Source organism: Saimiri boliviensis, chromosome 7 (assembly GCF_048565385.1).
Source record: "Saimiri boliviensis isolate mSaiBol1 chromosome 7, mSaiBol1.pri, whole genome shotgun sequence".
Taxonomy (NCBI): domain Eukaryota; kingdom Metazoa; phylum Chordata; class Mammalia; order Primates; family Cebidae; genus Saimiri; species Saimiri boliviensis.
In genome coordinates, this window is record NC_133455.1 from 79,136,343 (window position 1) to 79,145,804 (window position 9,462).

The following is a 9,462-nucleotide window of genomic DNA, read 5'->3' on the forward strand; positions in this document are numbered from 1 at the left end:
TGTACATACACCTTTGTCTCTTTTTCAATATTTTAAGGATAACTTCGTAGAAGTAACCTCATTGGTTACCCATTGGTCAGAGGGCATATACTTATAAAACTTTTGGATACATGTTGCCAAAGTACCCTGCAAAAGGTTTTGCCAGTTTGCACAGTTATTACCTGTATGTTAGAATTCCTCTTTCACTCTACTGTTGGCCACAGTGGAGTTTGTGAACATTTAAAAACTTTATTAAGTATATTTTGTGAACTAGATGTTAAGCTTAACCACAAACATCACGGTTTCTCTAGGGAAGTATATCCCATCTAAATGGCCAACTTAGACACAGCCTTTCTCCATTAGCATGTGGTTGCCTGTGAAAAATACCCTGAAATCATTCTTTAACACCACTCATAAAAAATGTACAAGGTATGAGGTGGGTCCCTCCAAGTTGGTTAATTACTGTATCTCAGAGGACATGAAAAACAAATAGTCTCTTCTTTAAGGGAGTCTTGGGCCATGCAATCTCATGACAACACTATCCGGTTGTTCTAGGAGATATTTATTATTAATTAATGGAGTAGACAGGTCAGTCACTATACCCAAGACCCCTTGAAAAGATTCAGGGCAAGAGATGAATTGATGAGGTCCCTCCAAATATGGCTTTTCATCCAGCAAATTATATTTAGACACCCGGCACTAGAAATATGTAGACAAATTGGAGAGAGTTCAGAGAAAGGCAATAAAAAGATGAAGGAAACAGAGGGACTGATTTATGAGGAGAGATTAAAGAAACCAAAAACACAGAGCCAGGACCCAGAAATGACTTCAGGGAGCAGGGTAACAAACAGCAAATACCTTTCCGTGTAAACCACCAAAGTGGAGACTTGTTTAGCTTGGTACCAAGAACATAAGCAGTGGCAGTGAGGTGAAATGAAAGAGAAGAATCTGGCTTATTAATTTATTCAGGAGTGTCTCTAGAGAGAGGTTAGAAGTTCCCTGGCTGGAAACGTTTAGCACCAGACAGCACTCAGCCCCCGCAAGGAGAGGATTCTAGACCGGAAAACAAGAAAATAGACTTGCAGGTTAGATCATGCCGAGCCTTGGAGCCCGTCCACGTTGTTACCTCATGGCGACCGTATTAATACACTATCTGGGGTCTCGAAGGTAAACTAATACAGCTCATCTCTTTTTCATTTCCTGACGTTAATGCCTCTAAGTTAGCAAGTTTGATCAGGTTTGAACATATGCTTTTTCAATCAAGTCTGTCTGCATGGTGTCTTTGTGACAGAGGTGGGTGCCGAAGCTGGGGTTCAGGTGGATGCTGGAGATATCTCTGGGCTCCTTTAGTGCCTGTCTGAAATCGCCAAGGAAGAGAGGAAAGAGCCAGGCAGTCGGAAACACAGCCCACCTGCCCTAAGCCAGAGAGGATCACATCAGTTAGCTCTCATAATTTTTGCCCTAAATCTCATCCCCATAACAAAAATGTAGGAGCTTTGTCTCTTCAAAAATCCACCAGGTTCCAGGGGATCTGGAGAAGGCTTGTGGGGGCCTCCTTGGGGTTTCCTTGTCCTTCTGTCAATAAGAGAGAGTTAACTTGCTTGGATTTGCTCCAGTCAGTATTCGGTGATCCAGAAAAAGGGGAATGGAACAATAAGAAAAATGGAAACAAACAGCAGTACACACACACCATGCACATCTATTGTTTAAAGCCTTTTACACCTTCATAACAAGCCAACGAGTGTTTCCCAAGCCACGGTCGTAGGCCTGATGCCGAGTTGGTGCTGTGGGGAATGCCCACGCAGGCTTTTTGTGTGATGCCCAGAATTAGTGCTGGAGCAATCAGAGGTGGTGAAAAGAAAGTGAGGAGAACTGAGGCTGGCTGACTGTGCTGATGTCCTTCGTTAGGGGCGCATGTGGGAGAGAGAGAACGACAGTGTTCAGGTTAGCAGCTTGAGCTTTGACCACAGACAAGGCTTTCTTGTCTATACTAGCTGTGCGATCCTCGTCGAATTATTTAACTTCTCTAGGTCTTGATTTGTTCATCAGTAAAAGCAAAGATGAGAGTACCTAGCTCATGGGATTGCTGGGAGGGTTAAATAACTAAGACATATAATGAGCTTAACCGGTCTGGCACAAAGTAAGCACTCAATAAATGTTAGCTCTGAGAGGTCGTGCTCTTCCTGCGTGCATAAACGGAAACTCCTATCTTGAAGTCCAGGGGGCCTCCAGCACCCATCTGTTAGAAAGGAAAGGCGATCTTCCCCTCTATTCCTTAATTTGCTGGCCATGGATTCCCAGGGAATTCATCATTGCAGTGAAAAGTTTTAAATTTTGACTTTTTGATTTCAATATTTTATTACAGAATACATTTAATGTTTTGATACTTTCAAAAACAAAATCCAACCTGATTTTGGATCACATCTGTGACTACCTTATAACCAAACACTTAACTAGTATCATTTAATTTTAGTGCCCACATTTGCTTCTAGTTCATAACTGTTGACACCAAGTGATCACAGAAAGCCACAGCTTTAAACTTTCCTTTGCAATGAGCTGCAAGCCCCTATTTTTCTGTATTTCTTAAGTTGGTCATTACTCAGAAAACAGAGCAATGACAACCACCATGGAAAGCAGGAGTGGGGAAGGTGGGAGGCCATGTCTAGGGATGTCCCAGGAGTATCTCCAAAATGGAGAAAGTTCCAGAAATAGGAGGCAGCATCAGGTAGTAATGAGCTGTGAGCCAGGCTGATTTGGGTTCAAAGGTCAGCTCAGCCACCTGAGCTGTGATCTTGGAGCTTAATGCCCTCACGGCTAGGTGAGAATTAGAGAATCATTTATGTGAAATCCCTTGCCTCATCCACCTGCAGATATGTACTCACTCCCATCCGAACGCCAGCATCCCCTCACTGGCATAGCACAACATATGGAGAGAAGGGGAGAATTTCTAATGTCCAGTAGGAGACTTGGTAGCAGGGGCACCCCGAAGTTATATGGCTATGGCTGTGACGTCACCCCCAATCTGCCACCATAAATCAAAGATACTGTGAAGAGGACAACTTCTGTAAAAGGCACACAAGGTCACCAGGAACCAGTCACTCATCTGGTAAGAGGAGTGGCAAGGAGAGGTTTTCCAGGGAAAAGAACACAGTGCTGCCCATCAGACTGTGATAGGAAGGCGGGAAATTGATTGCATAAAATATGGAATTTTGGGACTTGGAGGAAAAGTTTTGTAGATTTGGGGCACCCAGTTGTAATGTTCTGGTCATGTCTGGCCATCCTGATGTTCAATAATGTGAGTCTTGAGTCCAAGAGCTTAGACTTGACTCCTCCAACTCCTGGGGCAGAAAGCACACCAGTATGTTTGGCTTGGCTTCTGGAACTGGTATTCCATGGGGTCCTCATAGCTGCTTCTCCATTTTTAGAACAGAGAAGAGCCAACTCCTGGTTGACCAGAACATGGCCAGGAAGGCAGCAGCAGGTTTTGGAGTGAGACCCATGGGTTTACCTAATTGAGTCTCAGTTTTCCCAGTGGACAGATAGGGGTAATTGTGAGGACAAAAGAAAATCACCTAGTCCAGGACCTGGCACCCAATCAGTTGTAGCTATCATCATGATTTACAACTGGCATTGGATAGAACAGAGTAGGCAGCTTCAGCTTTCAGCCCAGAGAGTATATAGAGAAGAAGACTTTAGTTGCTCTGCCATGGAGGCCTTTTAGCCTTAGCTGGCTGCCCTCAGGATCTCTGGGATATAGACAGTTGCATGTGTATGTGACAGATAATTTTGCTTGCAGGCATGAAAGTGTCAGAGAGAAAGGGGCACACAGTTTCCAGGGACCAGCAATGTCAATTACTTTTTCCCAGCTTATTTCTGGGGCTTTGGATATGAACGTATCTTTGGTTGACCAAAACATCCCTGCTCATTTTCAGTCTGTAGCTGATTAGAGTGAACTTAAACTCTGTAGAAAGCAGATTTTAAGTATATGTGCATGCATGTGTGCAAGGAGCAATATCTGTGTATAATGAAGAGTAAGAAGAGTTGGCACACTGAGTTTCTGCTTTATCCTGACTCTATGATGTAGGCCTGTCTGGCCTCTTCACTGTTTTGGGCCACAATTTCCTCATTGACAAAATCTTCAGGAGTCTAGATCAAATGATCTCTAAGAAAGGACTCTTCCAGAGTTTCCAGTTGATCTATGAATGTATTCCTGAGGTGCTGGGTGGTTTCTGATTTTCTTAGAAGTTTCCGAGCCAACCGCCATATTCTTAGATAGGCTCAGGGGAATTCTATTCTGAGAAACCTCACTTAGAGAGAACAAGTCTTTAATTTTGAGGATCAGCTCAGCCTTTAAATTCTCCTTTTCTCCTTCAGTCTCTGTCTTTGGGCTTACTCTGCATTGTTAATTCTATGATAGAATGAAAAGAGAATTGTGAACCATTGAGAGAAACATTTTTGTTGCCCTTGGCTAAATTTCAGTTACAATGCAGGACAGGTTTGATGGAATTTAAGCCCACTTAGTTATGCTCAGAGAGGAAACTACAGTGACTTGGAGAAGCAAGTAGAAGACACAGGACACGTGACTGAAGAACCCATCTTTACAGAGCTGCTTCCTCAGAACAAGGCTCATGGGCTTTTGGGTAGTCTTGCATACCTTGAGAAAAGTAGAAACATTTTCACAGTCAAGTCCACCAGCACTGCAGACACCTAGGTCTTGCTGGTACTATTGCCAGGGGGACCAACTTGGAGGGTTATGTCCTCCACTTCCTCTTCTTCAACCCCACTAAACTCAGGATAGGGGAGAAGTGAGCCCAGGAGAGATGTGGGAGTTTCCCCGTATAATAGTGCCACCTTAGGTCCAGTAAGCATGAATGGAATTTCATGTGTTCACAGCTGGCTCTGAATTCTGTGTCAGAAAGGCAGGAGCTTTGTCTGTAACCTGAGTTCTTCTAACAACTGTTTTTGTAAAATTAGAGGGATTTGAGAAGCATGAGGATAATGTGCTTAGTGATCTTATTAGCTCCTTTACGGAAGCAGACAAGCACATTTCCAGGATGGATCCAGAGTACAGAGATAGGGAAAGGGAGGGAGTGGGAATGCTCTGTGCTTTCTGACCAGTTTCTTCATAAACCTAAAACCCTCCAAAAAGAAACTCTATTAGTTTTTTGCTTTGTAAAGAAAAAACTACAATTGGTGCTGAGTAGTTTACTTTTAAAACTACAAACTTGCCAGGACAGGGATAAAAAACAAACAAAAAAACTACTGATAATTTATCTGTATATGACCCCCTTTTTATTACTACTGGGCCAAAAATCATCTTACAACTAAAAAAGTTAATGTTGTGTGTCAAAGAAAAGAGTATTGAGACGGATCATTGTTGGCCTGGCCTGTGGTGGGGCCATTGAGGACAGAGATGCACTTGGAGCCTGACTCATAGTAGGTAATAAATATAAAGTGAATGAGTGGACAGATTGGCAAACAAAAGAGGTAAACGGTCTGTGTTGGGATGCATGAGGCTTTTTATATGATGCCTTGCGGCAACGCTCACGTGCAGGCAGACTTTGGGGATCAGCGTTGTCCCTGGCCCATAGCTCAGAAGCTACCGTCACCTATTCCCTCCCTGAACTCCTTAGAATACAATATCACCAGCTTGTCTCTTTCTAATTATTTCTGAAAACAAACAATTAGGCCTTTTGACTTTAAGGTTTTGCTGTCAATTGTAGGGGAATAGAAACAAATGAGAATTTCTTTTCTTAAGGTGCCAGAATAGTAAAAAATTCTTAGTACCCTGGGCCCTGGCAAATAGCTTTTGCCTTGCACCTGCTGTGGCAACTGGATGACCTCTTAGTCTCCAGTGATTGGCTTTTATGTGCCGTCACATCACTCCACTCTTCTTAGCGAACATTATTTGTGTTCTTTATTCTTGTCTACCTTGTTTTCTCAGGATGCAAATTCCTTGAGAGATGGCTGCTGCCTGTGTTACTCACTCTATCTACTGGGCTTAGGAGAGGGCTTCTGCCATAGTGGGTGTTCTGGTTAGAGAATGAATGAATGGAAACCCAAGAGTCAAAGCCAGTTGGGGTAAGAAGTTTGAACCTGAGTTGGGGATGTTAGTACAGCTAACAGGCAGTTGGAAATATGAATATCCAACTTTTTCATTCATTCAAAAATTATTACCTAAGCATCTACTATGTGCCAGCTACTATACAGATGCTTTAAACACAAACCGTGGCTTCCAGCCTTAGATGTCTCAGGAGTAGAACCTCCAGATCAAGTTCTCAACTTATTTCTGCTGCCAATTTGCTGTGCGGGTTGGACCAAATCATGGAACTTCTCTATGTACAAAGTAGGTCCGCTGAAATTCCATCACCTCCCAGGGTAGCTGTAAGGATTAATTGGCATTTATAGAGTGCTTTGAGCTCCAGAGATAAAAGGTCTCCTGCTTCTGCCAAATCGCATGATTACAGTAGTGTGGTGGGATACATGATTTAGAGATTATGAAGGACTTTGAAGATGAAAAGAGATGAAGTCTTATTATGATTTCTTTCAGCTCCTAGGCAGGACTGACCTCAAGGTTTATGTGCCCCTGAGTCTTTCTGGCACCACTGGGATTCTGACTCTTTTTCTTGTCCTTCTCACGAAGAAGTTACACTGGCCCTCAATTTTCTTTCTTTCTTTCTTTTTTTTTTTTTGCAGTTTCTAAAAGAAAAATGAAAGGCAGCTTCCTGCATTATAGAAAAACAACCTCAATGATCCCAGGGCTAAGGGAGGAGGAAGAAAGCACAGATTAGATTTTTCTCTGACACTCTCATTCCTGGATTTATGTCACTAACTTTTGGAACCAGTCAATTCTATTGAAAGACAAGAGTGACTCCCTCAACAAAATAAAGCCAAGTAATAACAAACCCAAAGTGTGGCTTTAGGCATTAATTTGTTTGATGTTAGATTTAGAAAATATGTTCAGAAGCAGTCTCTGAGGACATATTAAAATGGCCTCAGCTGAGAGACAAAATATCGATCTATATCCAGTGCCTTTCTGCAGTTTTCTTCTCCCTTGAAGGCCTGCAAATGCCATCTCTGGAGGAGGAAAGAATCCTGGTACTGCAGGGCCTGCCACAACCTCCTGAGTTCTTGGAACTCTGGGAAAAGCCACTACTGAAATGTACCTAAAGCAGGGCCATACCTTAAAGCAGGGGCTTGGGGTCTGGGACTGACGTAATAAAACCTGTGTGGGACCCACTCTAGAAAATCTCACTTGGAAGAAGTCTACCCTATTCTCATTCTTCAAATTCTACTTGAGACAGAAAATTTGAGATGGAAGTTAGTGGTATTCAGAAAAGAGGATATGGCACAGTACCCTAAGGCTTCCCCAACCCCTGCCCCTTAAATTTAAGGTCCAGAGCCACTACCCAACTTGTCCTACCAAAGGATAGGCCTGCACAGGAACACGTAGGGTTTAGATGGTGGGTGCTGTGTGATTTCTACTTGGCTGGAAGGTTTTGCTGCAGACACTCACATGGTGATCCTAAAGCGGAAGATCTGGATTTGGAGGCAGTGTGCTCAGATGGGATCTGATCTTGGTTATATTCATAACTCTGTTAAAAATAAATCCAGGCTGGCATGGTGGCTCACACCTGTAATCTCAGCACTTTGGGAGGCCAAGGTGGGTGGATCACCTGAGGTCAGGAGTTCAAGATCAGCCTGGCCAACATAGTGGGACCCTATCTCTACTAAAAATACAAAAATTAACTGGGCATGGTGGTGGGCACCTGTAATCTCGCTACTCAGGAGGCTGAGGTGGGAGAATTGCTTGAACCTGAGAGGTGGAGGTTGCAGTGAACCGAGATTGTGCCACTGCACTAAAGCCTGGGTAACAGAGTGAGACTCTGTCTCAAAAAAAAAAAAAAAAAAAAAAAAAAAAAAAAAAAAAAAAGAAAAGAAAAGAAAAAGAAGACCAGAAGGAGGTTTCAATTTCTCAATTTCTTAATGCCAGAAGGGTAGTAAAACTTACTTATATGAGCTCTTTCTAAACCTGACTGGTGGACAGAAATAGTTTATTTACCTTATTGGCTGGTCTTGATTCTTCCTATATCTCTTTTCACTTAATTTGCTCAAGTTTCTTTTTATTGTATTGTTTTAGCACATACATTAGTTAGTATCAGCTGGGAGTTGGGGCATTATTTCACTGATACATTGCTCCGCTTTCTAGCTTATTTACAGGTGAATGAGAGTTTGGCTTTTGGAAAACACGGAGGGTATGCAATTTAAGTCAACAACGACAGCAACAATACAGGGTCTCCCTGAGACCCATTTCTGGGAATTTCTATAGCTGTATTCAACTCACTATAGTGCAAAGCTTAAAGTAAAAGCTGTAATTCTGCTCCTTGCCATAATGCATGAGCATTTCTGGCCAGAACAATTTGCTCTGGAGGACATGTACTGCACGCCAAATACAGAAAGCACTCGTGTCCCAGTGAGAGTGGATCTGAGAAGAAAGTTTTCATCTATTATTTCCAAGTCATTTAGTAATTCACAAACAAGCAGGCCATTCTGTAACATAATTGAGTTTCCATTTCTAACAATGATATAATAACATAGCAATTTATCCAAAATTCTGTCCCAGAATGTCCCGTTTCTTGGCAGTTATTTTAAATGGCACAACTGAGATATATTGGATAGGGGGAATATTTCCCTTTCTCTATCCAGTGCTTTCCGAAGTTGTAAGATTGCTTGATGAAAGATGCCTTGTGAAAACACTGCCTTGTTTTAAGAAAATATTATCCAAGTTTTATGGTATATCTTTCCACAGTATTTGTGTTAATATATTGATCTGGGTATGTCTAGAGTTGTGTGATTTTACAGCACAGTTTCTCTCTATATTTATTATTATTTTTTTAATCATCTCTAAAGATTGTTCCCAGTAGTCTTCTATATATCTTGTTTTTGTTATGTCTGATTCTAATTTTATCCAGGGACGGCTGTAGTTTGATGAGTTTAAATCACAGGAAGGACATGTGCCAAATTAAAGGCTTCTTGGTAATTTTTTGGGAGGATGATGGGTATTTTTAACCCTCCCCTCTTACCAAGGAGAAATAGGTTTTTATAAGAATGTGTATTTAAACATATTTTTATATGCATGACTTCTGAAGAAGTCTGACAATGCTGCAAAGCAGGAAAGGGCTGCGGTATCACTGGCAAGAGAAACATAAAAATGAAACATTAATATGACCAGGCACCAGCTTCAAGGCATTGGTTCTCCAGAAAATAAATGATGCCACATTTCATGTTTCTAAGCCTGCTGTCTAACGTAGTTGATATCTTTATCTTCATTGTTTAATCACAGGCCTAAGGAGTCACTGGAGAGGGAAGGCATCTGGTCTTACAATTGATTTTATTTATTGGTTGTGGTCGGGCTGGAGACCTCTGGGAAGCAGGAAGCTTCCAAGAATAGCAGATTTTAGATGTTACTTACTTGCATGACTC